The 20,449-nt window shown below is 34.3% G+C and overlaps 1 long non-coding RNA gene across 1 annotated transcript; it reads right to left on the reverse strand.

The window, feature by feature from the left end:
* Positions 1 to 984: 984 nt before the first annotated feature.
* On the reverse strand, positions 985 to 7,601 carry LOC142335522 (uncharacterized). The gene is made up of 3 exons (XR_012758878.1): positions 7,542 to 7,601; positions 1,615 to 1,644; positions 985 to 1,100 (listed from the first exon to the last, which is right to left on the reverse strand). It is a non-coding gene; the product is annotated as an uncharacterized LOC142335522 (long non-coding RNA).
* Between the last annotated feature and the right edge of the window lie 12,848 nt (positions 7,602 to 20,449).

Here is a 20,449-nt window from a genome sequence, read left to right on the forward strand (position 1 = left end):
TCACCTGTTTGTACAGACGAAAACCTGACCTGCATTTAAATGGTATAAAAAAGACTGAACGTCTTTTCAAATCTTCTTCTTTTCAAACTTTTCTTTTTTTTGTTGCATCAATTAGAAACCCCTCTTATTTAGTATGTAGTGTCCAGTTTACTGTAACTGATGTACTTGTTTTAACGGTAATAAGTTAGTAAGGTGCCTTTGCAGCTAAAAGTCACACAAATTGCATGTTTTTCTGATACGTATATGATACTATTAGGAGTTTCAACTTTTTGGAAAATATGACCGATAGGATTTTACATTAGAATTATAATGAACATTCTGAATAGTTGATCTGTTTTTTTTTCTCGGTAAAAATACTAACTTTTAAAATGTAATTATGTGCTTCAGTACTAATTTTCCAAGTTAATATCGAAATATGCATGTTCATTACTGAAGTACTCGTGGTGGTCAACATAGCATCCGCATGAAGGTTCATGCCTTGTCCATGTCAAAAAGTCAAAGATGAAAAAAAGACATGAAGAACTAATCGCTGTTATCAAAAGACATTTGAGATTGCAAACTGGTTCACAGCTCTTGTCTTCTCTTAGAATGCGGAACTTGAAGATAGTATCCAAATAAAATTAAACATACTCGTCTCTAAGATTTTGCGGTTTGCAAATATTTACCTGAGCATTATATCGAGTATATAAATTTGACAGTTTGCTGGCTGATTAATTGATAAGTTGGAACACTGTGTGCATATGCACACTACCGATTCGCCTTGTCTTAATTGAAATAATTTGCATAGATTCTTAACATTTATGCCATATTTCCCAAAGTTTGCACAAAACAAAAGTACGCAGGACAGGATTGTTTTGAACACAAGTTGGGTTAATTAAGATAAGGATGATAGGGGGGTTAACAAAGTATTGGAAGGGACAATGAAACTGTACTTAAGGTGGGTGTTAATAGGGGTACGAGTATAGGTAGTCTGTTGGTCACACCTGTGCAGAAGATGCCATCCCCGTACAAGTTGTCCTTGCAGAGACAAGAGTAGAGTACTCCGTCGAAAGTGCAGAGAGCGAAAGGGTGACAGTCATGTTCTCCAGATGAACAGGGATCTTAAATTAATCCACAAATTATCTTCAAATCTATTATCTTTCAACAAAAAATAGCTAACAAACTATATATAAGTATACGAACAAACACGGGCCGAGGTGTCAACGCCATTCAACCCAAAATTAAGTTAGATAAGCGGTGAATACGGTTAAAAAATTATCGCCTGGCAGCGGTATTACATAATTTCACCGCTGAATTTAACAGCAACATTATGTATGAAATTAGCGGTGAAAAAAAAACAACTTTTCACCGCTTATCTTACAGATTTTTCTATTGTCCCTCGACCCGGGAACAACATTGAATGATAAACATTTTGGAGAGATATCACACCTCACTTTTTCAATCCGTGAAAAACAACAAACTTTCTCACTTCTCACGTAATGTCTGAAGTTCTGTCTCGCAAAATATAAAAAAATTCCCGGACTGCTATTTGTTTTTTCATATCAAATCAAAGGATAAATTCTAGAGCAGTATTTTGTGTAGGCCAAATATGACAGCAAAACTTTGTTGACTAACCGTTTATAATATCCAAAGGGGCCACATCAGCTGCAAACACAAATTAATCATGTTAGGTGACAGAAAGAAAACATTCGTTTTACATAAGGGATAAAACTTTCTTATGAAAAAAATTTTGTAGCATTGTCCAAATAAATTTTCAAAAAAATATGTGTGAAGTTTGACTGGTCAAAAAGTTAACTGATAAATACGTATATCGGGGTCAAACATGAAGTCTTCATCCAAATAGTTTTTGTAGATATGCCGGAAAAAAACTGAATAAAGAAAAAACACTACACATTAGCGGCTGTCGATATATAAATGTGCTATATTGGAGATATAGATACAGGTTGTTTGCTGTTGTGATTCAATAATGAAACTCAGATGAAAATTGTGCTGATATGAATGGTATTTAGGATTTCGATAGAAGTAACGTCCGAATTTTCTTAAAACTTTTACTCCCTAGGATGACATGAGAAATTTGCTGATCCCATTTTTGGTTAAATTTACGATTACTTTTATTTTATTATCATATTACAATGATTGTTAAAAGGAAACGATGAATAGATATTTATGTCCTCTTCAATGTAGAAGAAACTAACTAAATGAGAGTGAGCTCTGTTCATTTCCCTTCTGAGTTTCCCACAAAAATTGCACTGTGTTCGACAATATACCCTCTTGAAAACTTGCCGTCGGGGGTATGGCAACAACCTATTGTTTTCGCCACCATTTTCATACTGGCAAAAACCTTTCAAACTATCGGTCATCTTTCCAAAATAAAAGGTCATCTAAATTTATCCCTCCTCTTGCTTGTTTGAACATATTGGGGCAGTATGTGCTTTTCTAGAGTAACATTCCTAGTTCTCCTTTCCATAAATCTCCAGCATTTGACATGAATCTGGATTCCAATAAAAAATATAAAGCGCAAACTAAAAAATAAATATACAAAAGACAAGGACTAATTTTTATTTTTTGGCAGTTTGGCCTCACATTGCTTATTTTGCACAAAGTAGTCCCAAACAAAATGATCCAAACAGGTTAAATTATTGCGAAAAAACAAACTTGCAGAAACCATTGTACTAATTTTAACAATATTGTTAACTTTTTTTTACTCGAGTTTGACTTCTTTTGCCCCAATCATAGTAACATAGTATCTCAGCGGTGAATCATAGTATTTATCTGTATATTAACTATGAACATATTATGGTCATGTCACTGTTTACTATGAGAAGTGTAAATTCAGACAATAAACAAAGTCTGATCATTGTAAAAACAGCATTGAAATTTTAAACTTAGCTTAAACTGTTCAGATTCTTTTTTCAGCCTTTCTTTCCTGTGATCAGAGCTCACAACATTGTATTATAATTCGTTACACAAAAAACGGCCACTAAACTCTACTTAGAGAAGGAAACCAACTGCACAATAGCTATATTTTTTGGATTGATTATTGAGCCTATTATGCATAGAAATTCTTCATACAATTGGAGAATTGGGAGTTTCACGTGAACTGCCATGCCCTCTGGCATGATCCTCCATTGATTATTTCTCTCTGCTACTATTGATTTCGTTTTGATAACTCACATGCCTTCTGGCGAGATGCAGCATCTCGTCTGAATTTAAAAGTATCCTCGTCTGAGTCTGAATCATCGGGTTAATTGCAACTGGATATTTTCATCTGGACGTTTTGGGATGATCTGGAAATTAGTAACCAGATCCTTATTCAGCTGTTAACAGTTCACTCTGACACCGCCGGCGGTTTTAATTGCAAAACCCTTGATTTTGTTTTTTTTTCCGCGGTTTTTCAGTTATCATGCTTGTGCATCGTGTAAAAAATCAATTCTTTTTCGAAAAATTCAAAATGTATTATAATTATTGTATGAGCAGAGAAAGGAAACAAAACTCACTGTGCATGGCAAATTCATGAAAAAAAATTGTTGTCCGAAATTATTCTTCGAAGTTTTTGAGCAAAATACTCTTAGATTACTCTGAAACAGCTCTGATATACTCTTTTAGTATTGATATATCATGAAACAGTAGTGGTTTAGTATGACACGAGGGTCCGAGTTTTGTGAACAGATGAAAGAAATATGATTGGGTATCTAACGAAGGGCCTACTAATGAAGATTCCTTTGATAGGCTTTTTATTGCTTTACATTTCTTTTCCTCGGAAAGAACGTTCTCGTGACAAATTGTTCTTGATGAACTCAAAACGACACTTCAATTTGATATGAAAATTTAAAGTGGACTATCGAGCCTCAGTTTTATGATTAGATTAGGAATTTTGAACCTGAAAAATAACCCGAAGAAAAAGTAGATTCATTTCCCCCATTTTTTGTTTAAGTCTTAATTTTCATTTATATTTTTTTTTCAAAAAAAAAATTAGTTTTTGAATGTGTCTTCAAAAATTGTCAACTTTCACGCTTTGAAAATGGTAAATACTGATGGAAGATTTGGAAAATATGGTGAACATCATTTGTTGATCACGATTAATGAGTTGAAAATAGTCTGCTTGTTTGCAGTATCATTATTAGCATGCAATAAGTTGGGCGATCGTTGCTATATTCCGCACATAATGGTCTAGTACTGCTACATCAAATTAGATAATATTTTTGGGCATACAAAGAGACGACGTAAACTGAGAGCATTAGTCAGATGAGGCCTTGAAAATATCAATCACTTTTTCTTGAGAATCAACTCTTTTGAAAATCATTTTCTCTTGTTTACGCAATGGCATCAAAGCGTAAAAAAACAGGCAAACAATCATTCGAATAGAAGATACTAATAGAAAACGACAAGGCAAAAACTTCAATTTTACTTTACCATAAAAGATTTCTGTTTTTTTTTTACTTTTTTTGTATTTTCTGTATACATAACATTCTTTGCTGCAAATTGTTCATTTGGTAAATTATAAAACTTCACAAGGCACCTCAAGAACTAGTATTTGAAATAAAATGATCAAAACTCTTTGGTTGAAGACAATGTTGTTTGAATATTGAATAAATTTTAATTCAATTCTAAAATATCAGCATCAATGAACGTCTTTGTAAACATCAACAACTAAAATTTCTATCCCTTTTACCCAAACATTTCTAAATCTTTGTTTTGTATAAATTTCTCTTTCTTTATAATGATTATTTTATCAGCTAAAAAATTGCGGGGCCCCAGACTAGGGGGTTCATCTTTAGGATCTTGCAAGCTTTTTAAACGGTTTTACCAGGAGGTAATTTGTTTTGATTTTTGTGTAAGAACTTTCAAGTTTTATGAGTATACGATTCATTTAAAACACTAACAATTCACGAAACTAAAGCTGAGTTAACCTAACAGTCCAGTCTCACCAGTTTTTACAGATGTATCATTCGCCGCAAGTATTGATCAAAGAGACAACAACTTTGAATCTAGTGGGAACGAAAGCGTTAAAAATAGTAAACAAACTAATTCAACTTTTTGCTTTTGCTAAATTTATTTAGATGGCACATAAACTTTTCGATAAAACTCTTAAAACACCAAAATTAGAAAGAAACAGGCTGCAAAGTAATACTTTTGAAAACATTAAAAAACATCCAAAACATTAAGAAGGGCCTCAGCAGATCCCAAAAGCTACAGAAAACTCTAGTTTGACCTTTAACGGACTCCCTGTAGATTTTACAGACTTGGAGAACAATACAAATATAGCTAAAAAGGAAAAATTTCAAACCTTTCATCCATAAGTTTGCTGTGTGTTTTAAATTGCCCGTGTCGAAATCAACTGGTTATATTGCAAGATTTCTGCCAGAATTTTACAAGATAACCATATTTTGCACGATCCTGGCAAAATCTTGCAAGATAACCATTTGGTCTCGTCTAGGGTGCAAAAACTGTTCTCAATCTAATAAATACTTGTTTATCTGTATTAGAAGATATAAATAGAGGGGAAGATTGCGGCATAAAGTTTTTGAAAAATCTGTTTTGAAAAAATCGCATTTGATCGAAAGATTTTTGCTCACTTTACGCAAAATTGTTACACCAACTTTTCTCAATATTTCAAAACCTGACCTGAACAAAAAAACACTCTCTCTTCTCTCTGCTCTTCATTGTTTTCAACAAAACAGGCATTGAATTCTTCGTACTATGACAGAATAATTGGACCGATTAAAAATAGATGACCATAACTCCTCGTAGAGCAACATAAAAATTACCAGCTAAAAATAAGTCAATAAAGCTGTTAGCTCAACTCAAGAGAATTAACTTTTTCTTCAATGGCCTTCAAGAAATTGTTTCAATTTGAACCTTCAGAATTGAAACTATGTTTTGCTACTTTGGTTTTCAAGTGAATACAGTGCACCAAGGAACAAAGAAGATTACCACCCAACCAGAATGATTTTGCCACAGATTTTAACATCCAAGCCATCTTGCAATCAGAAGCGAGTTCGTATAATATTGCAAGTTAACAATTCCACCAGCAACTTGCATATTCTCTACAACTCAATTGATATATGTTTGTAATAGATAAATCCCTATTCTCGACCAGGCGATTAATAAATTTTTAAACTTTGCTCTCCTTTTTTGGCATCCAAATGAGTGCAAAATATCAAAGTGGGAAGCCAGTGGTGATGCCGTTGATTGAAACAGTTACATCATTTATTTTTCCGTTACAGGTTAACCAGAAAAGGGGAAAAACTAGACTTATTGGTGCTTGGCCAATGTGACAATACTATGACTCCCCACTTGGTTACACTTTAAAGATCTATTGAGAAAAATAGATTTTATTCATGTTTTTCCAGATACATATGCTTAACCATTTACTGAAGTATGAACTTTATCTTGAATTTAGCCATTAACACGCTAACAAGTTAGGAAAAACGGAAGCAGCTCTTTCCGTAGCCATGCCATGCCATAAAATGCACTTGAAATTTTCATTACGTAAGTTACTTTTCTACCGCCCTTGTAACTTTAGGTCTGAATTCTAAACTTCTCCATTCATCACATGACTTATACAGATTAATATCACTGTGTGAGCTTTGTCATTGTATACAAAGGCACAGGGCCTTGATAAGTTGATTTTCTCTCCATCAATACAGATGGATGAACACAGAAACGGTTCATAGGCTTCTTAAATAATTGTTGAAACTTCACCGCATTCAAAGGTTTCAGGATCTTACTGATTGGAAAAAATGTAAACGAAAAAAGTTCTTCCATTTCCAGATCAGATTAAAAAAAGAGCAATGACCATATTTGATGCTGGAAAATTAAACCATATCAACAACCAAAATTTCAAAAGTTTAAACAATTTTTCAACTGAAATCAAGTTCTGAAAGCCGCAATGCATCACTCTCTTCGAATCTTGTAGTGCCGTTTATCAGTCGAGCACTGAATTTTTTGAGCTAAATTATGTTTGACCAAATCAACTGGTAAAGCGATCGCCCGGGCTAAGACTTCAGCGCGTAAAAATTTCGTTGATTGTACTAACTATATGTAAGAATTGCGCTGAATGCTCTGAAATGCAGTGAAAAATAAAAAGTTTCACTGCGTCTGCAGCGCATGTTTTACATAATTTCAGCGCATTTTCTGCACATTTATTACAATTTTCTACATTTTTCAGCGCATTTCAACGCTTTAGAGAATATACTGAAACTTTAAAAAGTGAGCACACCTTCAGCGCATTTCAGTACAAACTTTCAGCACTTTTTGCAGCAGTTTTCCTACCAAGTCTCAGCACAATTTCATCGCTTTTGTCTCAAAATTTCAACACATGTGAGAAAATGCTGAAAATTTTAATAATTCAGCGCATTTTTAGCAAATTTTTCACATAATTTCAACGCTTGTCTTTTAACACTTGTCCTACATAATTTTACGCATGTTTGACAGCACGTTATTAAGTATAGAAATTGCGGTAACATTTTTGAAAACTTATCGCATTTCAGCGCATTTTTGAAATCATTTTTCCGAAAGGTGTCAGGAAATGAACTTACGATGAAATAAGAATTGAGCCGAAACTAGCTGTTCAGTATCTTCGAAGGACTGTAATCGATTTTGTTCCAGGTAACATTTGCATTTGCCTGATTTTTTGTCGTATTTGATCACTTTTTTCTTTATATCTCGCAATGAATTCGCGCAAAATGAAGAGCAAGTCATTGAGTTTGCTCCAAATATGACAAATTTCGGATGTCCCAAATCTGTGCTTGTTTTCTCGACATTGTGTTTCGTTTTGTAGTATAAGATGGCAACAATCGTGTAAAAGTTGAGCAGCAAAATAAGAAGAAAGGTCGGCCAGGTCTTTGGAGTCATGGGAACTGAGACAAAAAATTTCAGAACAAGACTCACGCAAAAGTGTGTTGCTAGAGAATAAGGAAATACTAACTGGAAATAACAAGAACAGAAAGATTCTGAAATCGTAAATTAGAGTTGATTTCAAAGTATATGAATGAGAAATTTCTAACTTCTTGCCCGGGTCGAGGTCTCACCGCCATTCAGCGCAAAATTATGTAAGATAAGCGTTGAATGCGGAAATTTTTGTAACTTAAGCGGTGAATGCGGTGAAATTATATAAATCAGGCGGTGAATGCGGTGATAAAAACATTTATCGCCTGGTAGCGGTGAAATTACATAATTTCACCGCTTCGAAAAAAGTGTCCGAAATATGTAATATTAGCGATGAACGCGGTGAAATTACATAAATTCATCGTTTAGAAAAAATGTTAAAATTGTGTGAAATCGGCAAAGAATGCGGTGAAATTAATGGGGAGTAAGGGAGGAATTGTTAGATTTACCCTCCCACCAAAACTACCCCTCAATCTTACATCTTTTTGATACTTTTATTCTCAGCGGTGAATTTATGTAATTTCACCACTAGAGCAAGCGGTGAACTTACAAAAAATCACCACATTTCACCGCTAAAGTATGTAATTTCACCGCTAAAAATCGCAAATCTCACGAAAATTCACCGCGCATGTTTAACAGAAAGTAAAGAGAATTTGATTTTTATTCGAAACAAAAATACTAGAAGTTAGTGAAAGATGGCGATGGGCAGTGGAAGAAGAGGTGGATGACATGCAGGAGATGAGAGGTTCGAACCCTTGTAAGGGCGATGATATTACATATTTTAGGGGTGAATTGCCATGAATTTTTGTAAGATCACCGCTTACCCTAGCGGTGAACTTACACAATTTCACCGCATTCACCGCACTTCACCGCAAAATTAAGTACGAAATTTGCGATGAAAAAACAAACTTTTCACCGCTTATCTTACATATGTTTCCATTTGTTTCTTGACCCGGGTGAATACCATATTACAGAACTTATAACCAGGACAAAGGGTGTTGTTTATAAGTTCGACTCAATTGTTTAAAACATAAAAAACTATTCAATCGACTGTTTTTTTATCTTTTTTTAGTCCATCTGTAGCAGTTGTATGATCAAAAAGGAGCATAGCAGAGAGAATCGATTAGAATTTTAGCAGGGACAACTTTAGTAAAGGCATAGCAGTATTCTTTCGCATGAGAAATAACTCGGACATCGGCAATCACAAAACCAACGTTTAATGCAAAAAAGTTGCATGCCTTTTGGGCCGAGAAAATATTAACCAAAATTTTTTGGTACCCATAAATACGTTAAGTAAAAAATACCCAATTATCGATTATACTCAATCCAAAAAAACTTTCTCAGAACAGATGCCGATTCACAAATATTAATGCGTTCAACAATTAAACCACTCGCAAACTTCTTTACGTTTTTGAAGTTTTTCTGTTGTTTAAAAGTTTTTATTTTCTACCAAACTCATTGCATTCATTTGAACTTGCTTTTCTTCTATTTTTAAATTTGCTTTTTGAAGATATTGAACAGTTGAATTAAGCTTATGCTTCTTTATATTTAAGATTTGTTAATTTAATCCAGTTTTTCCAATCCAAGTACACTTCACATTATGTCGCCAATTTCGAATATCCAGAGTAAAATTATTCGATTTTCTTGCTCTTATTTGCAACCTCTATTTTAAAACTAAGATTTTAAGTTTGTGTGGAACTTAGTTGTGGTGAATAAATTCAGTTCTTTTTTTTCAAGCTTGGTTATATCCTAATCTAGATTCCTTTATGAGCGTTTTTCAGGCTAGCTTAAACCTACGGACAATTAATTGTAACGAATCCCACGCCACCAGTCGTTAGTTGCTTCACGCGTAACCCTTATCCACGGTATCTGGTAACAAAGATATCCTCAATCAGACTGAAATAGATTGGTTGTTGATTTCAGAAAGGTCAAATTTCAAAAATGAGAGAAAATTTAGTTACTAATTGTGGAATAAGAATAAGACAACTAGAAGTATTGCAGTTGCCGATAGCACTGTTCACTGGAACAATTAAGTCTTTAAATGTGGCTTCAAAAAATTGCTAATAAAATACAGCCAACCCAGTTTTAGTCTAATTACGTTCCAAAGATGGTGGGTGTTGGTTACGTTTATCAGAAAATACCCTCTAAAACAATTGAGTTTTTTTAAAAAGTTTTATTTGCACGTATTGACAAATTATTTTCCATCCTGGAGACAATTCATTCAAAAAACCGAAAGGGAGAAGAATTTTTGCCACTCGTATCCAAATTTCAATGAAATTTAATTTTTGGATATTTGCCAAGTAATACAATTTTGTTTGTTTCAACTTGACTTGATTTTAGTTGATGAAATTGAAAATTTGCTAAATTGGGACCGATTGCCTTAACTTAGAAACTACAGATCTGACAAAGGCTTTAGGAGGAGATTGCTAAAAAGGTAAGTAGCTGCTCTTCACAAAGAATCAATTCCAGTACTTTCTGAACTATATTTGTGACCTCATCAACTGCCATATTTTACAACTTAAAAACTATGTGCAAGTATTTTTGGAGCGTGCAGTGGACAACAGTAAACTATACCTGCGTTATGTTTAGATTATTACTATTGCAAATAATAAATTTCGAGGTCTTTCGAAAAACTCCATTTTAAAAGGCTCCTTCTGTTCTATACAAATTTCTTCTAAGAAAATTATTCTCAGTGACGAAAATATGTTCTACCAAGATTGTTTTATTATTCTTTCCACAATTTTCGACATTTGAATTAAAAATTAATTGCAATGAACAAAAGTGTGCAGAAGTTGGTTTAAAAAGTTCTGACACAAAGTTCTGAGATATCTGACTATCAACTGCCGTGTATTGGCCCTTTGAAATTTTTACTCACAAAATGGCTTTGCCAATCCATTTTTCTATTGACCAACTGTTCTTCTAATATGTAGAATTTTTGGTTCAATTTCTTCCAAAATGTTTCAATTCTACCATTCTGTATTCAATTTCTAACAAAATTTTTCCAATTTTGCTTTAATATCCCAGGATAATAGGACCGGAACACATTAATAATTTGGTTTATGTATACGTTTTCCATTTGTTTTATTTTCGCTACAATTTTTTTCAGGCATTCAGTATATATAATCAAATCAATTTTACTATTGAGGTGTGCACAGTGTGTTTATTCTCTGTGTTTATCTCTGACATAAAAGTGACATTTTTTTAGGACAAAAACTGTTTAATCCCGGACTGAACTGCAAGTCATGATCAGAAATGGGCACGTCAAATTGCTAGTATTTTTTATCAGTACTGATTCAGAGCTATGATCATGTCACTTTTTACATTTGTCAGTATAAATCCAAGTCTTGGCCAAGACGTGCATGTCTAAATGCAAGTCTTGGCCAAGGCGAGCAAGTGTAAACGCAAGTCTTGGCCAAGACAAGGCACGTCTAAAATACGTCAAAAACAGCCAAAAAATGAATGTCAAAAATGACCGAAAAAATTCCAAAATAGGTCTCATAACTGTGATTTTTCTTGAGGTGCAGAGTGGTTGAATTGGAGATAGTTTTTCTACAATTTAGAAATAAGAATACGAAGATTTGCTTTATTTATGTTGTTGCCTTGATTTATAGACTACGGAAATAGCTAAAGAAACGACTAAAATATAGATTGACGGGCTGTCATGGTAGTTTTGTATCATCGGAGATTACGAGGAAAGAAACTTGCTCTAGGGAATGTAAAGGAAAGCGACCACTGAAAAATTTGTTCCGACGATTAAGTTATTTTTTATCACTTGCTGTTTGATTTTTGCTGAATTTAAAAATCAGTTCAGCTTTTTATGTTTCAATGTCTTGCCATTTTCTCATTGATGAAATTGAAGATGGATTTGCATTTCTTTGGAGATTACAGAATGAAATTGGATTTGAAGATTTCAATCAAAATTGAGATTGAAAATTGAGTTTCACTTATTTACGTAACCATACAGAAGATAGTCTGCTAATTTGTATGTTCTCATTTTTTTTCAGGTTCTCATTTGGAGCAAATAAAGGGTTTGTGGAACGGCTCACAAAACTTCATGTAAATAGGGAAGCAAAGAACTGCTCTGTTTTGACATTTTTGGCCCTTTGTCCGTAGAGAAAAAAAATGACGACGAAAAAACGACTCTAAATCGGGGGTTTCAAACACAAAATGCAAAGTTAAATGTTCCGAGAATGCTTTTCGCCCCCGGCGAAGAAACTGCTTGCAAAATTAATTCTAACAATCTTTAGCTTCCTTTTTTGTCGAAATAATTCACGAGACTTTGTTTCAATATTGCAAATGGTTTGAAACGTTGTCTTTCCAAAAGGTTTTACCGAATTTGACCACAGAAGGTGTTTTTACTACGTTTTTAATCTATTGATCAAGGTAGAACTTGAAAGATTTTAAATATCCATAAATAGATTTGGAAAAAATACTAAAAGAGTCAATTCCAGTTATAATTCTATTTATTAAAAAAAATAAAAAAATCAAATCAAAACAAATTTTAAAATAAATTCTCGGTTATTTTTTAAATTAATAAATAAAATTTTAATTATAAATCTTTCTATTGAACTGAGCGAAGTTAAATCCGAGATTTTATTTGACGCAAAAAAATTGATACGTGAGTATGAATAAAAAGATAAATGAAAGAGATATAAGCTGTCTGTTATAATGTTTTGGCGATCATAGATTTGTTTCGACACAATTACTAGAATTATGCAGGACGGTGTAGTCTGAGTGCAACAAAATACACAACCATTTTTGTCACTCAACAAGTTTTGTGGTTCCCTTTGATATTTTGCGAAAAGCGAATCTTTTTTGAGTGCACTTTCACACAAATAATTGAATTATGAGAGACTGGAACAATTGTGAAAAAAACTTTGATGGCTTTTTATTATACTAATTGTCTAGCGTTATTCCAGCGTAAATTATTGTTGGACATTGTTAAGCATTGTGACAGTTGATTGACTGTGAATTTTTTATTTGCCATTGAAGTATCTGAGACCAGTCTATCAATTGAGACGTATACTTTCACCCGCCAGAAAGATATGCTAGCAAAAAACCGTGACTGGGCCTCGCCGCCGAATTCCAAATCTTGCGTCGGTTGGGTTGCACATTTCAACATGAGATGACGTCCCTCGTTTCTGGACTCTTGCTACCGAGAGAGTTTGAAACAATTCAATTATCTTTATTGTTAAAAATGCAAATATCCTCCAATAGGAAACTGCATTTATTTATGTGGGTTCCTTTTGGGTTGTTGAAAAGTTCCTTATGATTTTTTGCAACGCTTTGGCTGATTTCCTGGATTATTCACTCTTTTCTCCAAAACGAACAGCAAAAAGTCTGTTACATCACGTAAGTTGCTAATATGATTCAAGAGCAGTGCCCTAAAATATGCTACGACAATCCCGCACTAAACTTCAAGTCTTAATCAGTACTGATTCAGTGAAATTGCCCGTATTCGGGGTTGTACCAGTTCTGAATCAGAGCTCTGATCATGTCACTTTTTAGACTTGGCACGTCTTAAATCAAGTCTTAAGTTTTGGCAGGTCTTGAGTCACTTATTGACTAAGACTTGACAAGTCCTGGATCAAGTATTGAGCACGGTTTGTATTGTTCATTGCTTTCGTTTGGAAACGAAAAGAAGGCCGCCACTAACAGTGGCCGGCATGAAAACTTTTCTAACATCGCGCAAAGAAACCAATCATGGCCACTTTTTTCTGCCCATTGAAAACCAAATTGATTTTGGGTCAAGTATATTGGACATTTGAAGTAGGTATGTGTTCAATTCACAAATAGCATGGTTATATTAGACAATTTTTGTCAAGTCTTGGTCAAGACTTGACTCAAGTCTTGCCAAGTCTTGACATGTCTTCAGAAATCTTAAGACTTGAGAATTAGACGTGATCAGTACTGATTTGTCAATTCATGACGTGTATTTCACTGTTAAAGTACTGATCAAGACTTGAAAAGTGTTCCGGGATCTTCAAAGATCAGGTATATGGTCTAGCTGAAAAGAAACTCTGTCATCTAGCACAACTACTACTAAGAGCAAATTTTTTAAATTCGAAATTGGGTTGATTAAAACTATTTTTCTTTCATTTTACTTTCATATTTCTTGGATCTAGATAAAATTGTTTGTTAATTTACAAATCTGTGAGGCTGCGTTAGATATAGATTAGTAATAGAAAACATAGATTTCGCGGTATTTTGGAAAACTCTATTCATTAAAGGCGCCTTTTTGTTCAATAAAAACTTCTTTTAAGAAAAATTTTCCCATTGCCCAATGTATGCTCTACCTAAACTAAATCTTCCGATTCTATTTTACGTGTCATCAAAAAATTTTATACAGGACTCTCTGTGAAAAAATTTTATACAGGAGTCCCGGTGAAATGCGTTGAATGAAACTCGCACCTCCTGCATGTCAGCTACTTCTTCCATTTCTTCCACTGCGCCACTTCTCACCAAAATCTAGCGTATTGGTTTTGAATTCAAATCAAATACCCTCTACTTTTCGTAAAACATAGGCGTTGAACTTTTGTAAGATTAGCGGTAAATTATGGTGCTTTTTTTGTAAATTCACCGCTAACTTTAGTGTTGAAACTACATAACTTCACCGCTGAAAAAAAGCTTCAAAAAGAGGTATGCTTGTTTGTTGGTAAATTTTCTGTGCGTCTTTTAATAAATGTATCTTAACTTCGATGAACAAAAGACAATTCGAAGCGTTTTCTAAGCGATCGATTTATGTTATTTCACCACTAAATTAAGAGCTGAATACATGTAATTTCACCGCATTCCGTGCTGTTCTCACAATTTTAACACTTTTTTCTAGCGGTGAATTTATGTAAGTCACCACTAAGTTAAGCAGTGAATTTATGTAATTTCACCGCATTCACCGCTGATCTTACTTAATTTGGACATTTTTTTCGAAGCGTTGAATTTATGTAAATTCACCGCTAAGTTCAGCGGTGAAGTTATGTAATTTCATCTCTATCAGGCAATAAATGTTTGTCACGCCCCTATTTCGTTCCTTATAGTTTCGTGATGATATTCCTTAAATATCCATAAATAAGTGCTTAAATTAGTTCATATTCAGTTAGTTTCAAGGCCATATATAGCCAGTAATTCCATCTAGGCCTGTAACCCCTAATTTGTTTATGTTTATGAAAAACAACCGCAGATTGACAGTTCTACTAGCAAACACTTCAAGTGCCTAAAAGCCTCAATATTTACTTTTTTGAGTTTCTTGAAGATAAATTCACATAATCAGTAAATAACTTCATGAGAGATTATGTACTTGGTGAAGTAATTATTCTGATAAAGTAGGTGCTAATACGGAACCTGTATATGTACTTAACAAACATCAAGAGACGTACAAAAGCCGGAAATTGCCCAACTTGAAAATCAGTAAATATTTGCGAAGGACCAATACAACTCAAGGCACAGTCCTGCGGACCCAACTATCGGCAGAACACCGGAGAACCAGCCTGACAATCAGTTGCCTATCATCTCATAAAACTTGATAAACTTGAGAAACTTCTTGTTAAAATTATTAAACAATTCTTGCTAAATATAATTAAAGATTGAACTGGAAATTCTCTTAAAACCCTCCAAGTTTGATAAATTAAGTTACAGAAGAAATAGCGACTAACTTAACACTAAAATGCAAGGCAAACTAGTGGATATATCACGCATCTGAACCGCTCAATAAAAAGCTATTACTAGCTAATTTTATTCAAAATATATCTGCTAAAAATCGCACTGTGAAACACCAAAATAAGTCCTTGTAAAATGCCAATTATTCAAGTTAATTACTTGTAATATAAACCTCAATAACACCACGAGGAACACTATTAAAAATCAGTGCGTAACATGGTGACAGGAGTTATTAACTGTTTTCCAGTTTAACGGACCGATAATTCGATTAATTCCTTGATATTTTTGATATTTCCTTCCTTTATTCTGTTGTTTTCTTTCTTCTCTTCTTCTTCATTACCTTAAGAGCCTCCAATCATCCAGAACCACATCCAGCACTTCCTTTCCGAGCAAGATGATAACACAAAAAGCAGTAACAAAGGAAAGAATGGGTGGAAACTGTGTTTGTGTCTTTGTGGACTAAGTGTAACAATAATTCAAAAGTGTTTGAGTGGACAATAACTGGAACAAACTCAACCACAGCCGCCACAACGGACAAAAACAGCACAGGGTATTTGCAAGCGAGGATATTGTGAGCAAATGAATTTGTAAAATTAATTTTGGTGCTTTATTTATGTCAATTTATAAAGAACAAATTCTCCCCGCTATTAATAATTGCCGAGCTTCCCCCAATTTTGTTGAACATATTGAAGGAAATAACATCAATTATACCCATAACAGCAATAAAACACAAGGTCAGATAGTAAGCCCTTTTTCCTCTTCAGCTTATAAGTCCATCGTTATTTATGTGCTAGATAAAGATGATAAACGTGTAGCAATTTATTGGACAGCAAAAAGTTTAAATCAGAAATCTCGCAAATTTGGCCTTATCCGTCACAAACTTCAATCTGATAGAAATATTAACCTTGATAACATCATCACTGATTATCAGATAACATCAGAATAATAAATTACTAAAACCATAACTTAATTATTAACTAAAAAAGAGGGCAAAACAAAAGTTTAAACAAAAATAAAAAACAATTATATTTTATTTCCCCGCCCAGCTCCGGAGGTTAATGAATCAAACAGTGACTTCGGTCAATTATGCTGTTGCCTATCTGAGTGCAGCTTCCACAAGGCCTGTGCGGTCGTGGTCCCCACGAATTTTCCTAAACTAAGGGGCACTCTTTAGAGGTGAGACTTCGGCGGCCCATACGGCTTCAACGATATAAGTCTGACGATTCGACCGGAGCTTTAGGAATAGGTTTATAAGCAGCCCTTCTTTATTATTTTTAGAACGAATGGTTTCAGTAGTTTCTTTTCTGATATTCTTGTGCTATTCATTCAACTGTTTTCTTCACTTAAATCCCCTTAATCTCTCCATTAAGTTAAGTTAAGCGTGCTATTTAATACTTTAGAACGAAAATAAGACTGATTGAACGAAAAGTATATAATCTAATCGGGTAAAAAGCAAAATGGCACACGCGCAGATCAACATCACGCCTTTTTCCGGATCAGAAACGGACAATTTTAACGAGTTTGAACAACTAATAACACGTGCAATCGGAGTCGCAGCAATCGCAAACGCGCAACAAGAGAACTTTCTGCAATTACATTTAAAAGGAGACGCTTTAAGATACTTCTTAACCCTACCAGAGGCTACCAGACTAGTTTTCGAAGACAGTATAACAGCTCTAAGAAATAGATTCACGCAGGATGACTTGAGAGAGATCAGAATTATAAAGTTAGAGAATCAAAAGTTTAATCCAAAAACAGACACTGTAAAAAATTTCTTAGTAAAGTTAAGAACTGAAGCCAATAAAGCATATCCAGCACCTGAAATAGTAGTAGCGCCAGCTGGAGCAGGTGACCCAGAAGCTCGTAGATTCGAAAGAGAGACAGCAGCAAGAGTTTCTGCCCTTCAGATGTCAGAAAATCGAAAAAATGAGCAAATAAAGCGCTTCTTTATTAAGTCTATGCCAAACTGGCTTAAGCCTAAACTCTTAGAAAGGCCAGACACAGATACAATAGATCAGTTATGCACCTTAGCTAGCCAACAAAATGCAATAAGGGAGATGTGTAGTAGAGAAGAGTATTTTGACGACGGATTTAATGAAATAACGCAAACAAACACTGATAAAATGTTGAAAGCAATAACCACTATTTCAAATAATCAAAAAGAACTTGAGCAAAAGCTTGAGCAGAGAATAGCACCTAAAAATGAGCCACCAGAACAAGACCCAGTTAATATTTTTACACCACATTACCCTCAACAAGTCTACAGACAAAGTTATAGACAAAATTTCCGGCCCCAATATCAGAATTATCGCCCAAATTACCGTCAATATCAGCCCAATTATCGTCAGTTTCAGCAAAATTATCGGCCCCAGCAACAGTACACCCCCTGTGTTAATAATTACCGAGAGTTTAGACCACAATTTAATGCCCCTAGGCCGTTTTATTATAATGAACAGCCACAAACTCGGAATTATTGGACCGAAACTTCAGATAGTCCCCCATTTATTCACCCATCTTATGTTAATAGACCTGTTTATCGGTTCCCAACAAAAAATACCCCTCAAAATCTTCTTAGACAGGGTATAGTTTACGATAGTCCAGTACACAACCGATATAGCACTCAACAACCAAATCAGTTTAATCGTGCAAGTAACCCTCAAAATAGAAATATGAGAGGTATGAATTTCCCATTTAATCAACAAAAAAACTAATAAAGCCACCCAACTTTAAAAAAAAATAAAAATTATAAAAACTCAGTTAACCATTATAACGAAAGCACGTCTAGTCCTAGTTTAGATAAAGTAATAGAGCCAGTTTATATTAAAAGTAACAAAAAGTGTAGAAAACGCAAAAGTAATAATAATAAAAGTAAAGTTAAAAATTCTGTGCAACTCCCAACACAAGTACCTCAATCCTCACCAAAGCCAACACCACATGTTCAGCAATTATTCAGCATTGTCCCACTTTTAGGCAGAACATTGTCTTATGTTAAAGTTAAATTTAATGGAGAATTAGAAAGACGCGCACTAATCGATACAGGAGCATTTGCAAACGTGGTAAGTCGTGAGTTTTACAAGGAGCTAATTAATACAAATATCAATTCAATAACAGAAATAGAAAAGCCTGATCTAGATAAAGTTAAAATGGCAAACGGAAATATAGTTAAAATTGACAAACCAATTAAAGTTACATTTAAATTGGGCACACAAACATTTACAGAAGATTTCCTTGTTTTAATTGTCACAACTCCTGTAATATTAGGCAACCCATTCTTCGTTAAACACAAAGTTAGCATCTGCCCAGGACAAAGTTACATTAAATTCCCTGATCAAACTCTGCAAATAAATGAAATAAAGCCAGAAAAGCAACCCAGAAGAGTTGTAAAACGTAAAAAATTCGAAGTTTATACACAGAAAAAGCAAGTCTTACAGCCAAATCAACAAGCAGTATTAGAATGCAAGCTTTATGATAAACTAGAATCATTCACTGACCTCTGTGGGGTAATAATTCCAAACGAAATATTTGAAAAAGACAGTGAAGTAATATTAACATCCTCTTTAAGTAAAGTTGCTGAAAATAACACTCTGTACATCTATGTCCTGAACATTACCGATCACCCAATTACCATAAATAAAGGCGAAGAAATAGCAAAATTCTCATTCTTAACATCAGACCAAGCTGAAAATTTGTTAGAAGTAGATCCCCAATTAATAAATGTTGCTAAATGTTGCAAAAATGAGCGAAAATTACTTAATAGAATTAAATCAATTAATTCAAGTTACAGACACCCCGAAAAGAAAAACTCAGCCAGCGAAACCGGCCCCGGAATATGAAAAATAATGGTTCCCAACGCCTGAAACGTGCCCAGATCCGACAAATTTGTCGCCCTTGCAGAGAGATATCTATGAGCAACTGCTAAAACTGCAAGAAATGGAGAAATATCCAGCACCTGAAATAGTAGTAGCGCCAGCTGGAGCAGGTGACCCAGAAGCTCGTAGATTCGAAAGAGAGACAGCAGCAAGGGATTCTGCCCTTCAGATGTCAGAAAATCGAAAAAATGAGCAAATAAAGCGCTTCTTTATTAAGTCTATGCCAAACTGGCTTAAGCCTAAACTCTTAGAAAGGCCAGACACAGATACAATAGATCAGTAATGCACCTTAGCTAGCCAACAAATTGCAATAAGGGAGATGTGTAGTAGAGAAGAGTATTTTGACGACGGATTTAATGAAATAACGGAAACAAACACTGATAAAATGTTGAAAGCAATAACCACTATTTCAAATAATCAAAAAGAACTTGAGAAAAAACTTGAGCAGAGAATAGCACCTAAAAATGAGCCACCAGAACAAGACCCAATTAATATTTTTACACCACATTACCCTCAACAAGTCTACAGACAAAGTTATAGACAAAATTTCCGGCCCCAATATCAGAATTATCGACCAAATTACCGTCAATATCAGCCCAATTATCGTCAGTTTCAGCAAAATTATCGGCCCCAGCAACAGTACGCCCCCCGTGTTAATAATTACCGAGAGTTTAGACTACAATTTAATGCGTTTTATTATAATGAACAGCCACAAACTCGGAATTATTGGACCGAAACTTCAGATAGTCCCCCATTTATTCACCCATCATATGTTAATAGACCTGTTTACCGGTTCCCAACAAAAAATACCCCTCAAAACCTTCTTAGACAGGGTATAGTTTACGATAGTCCAGTACACAACTGATATAGCACTCAACAACTAAATAAGTTTAATCGTGCAAGTAACACACAAAATAGAAATATGAGAGGTATGAATTTCCCATTTAATCAACAAAAAAACTAATAAAGCCACCCAACTTTAAAAAACAAAATAAAAATTATAAAAACTCAGTTAACCATTATAACGAAAGCACGTC

This window comes from Convolutriloba macropyga, chromosome 2 (assembly GCF_964194025.1).
Source record: "Convolutriloba macropyga chromosome 2, txConMacr16.3, whole genome shotgun sequence".
Classification (NCBI taxonomy): domain Eukaryota; kingdom Metazoa; phylum Xenacoelomorpha; order Acoela; family Convolutidae; genus Convolutriloba; species Convolutriloba macropyga.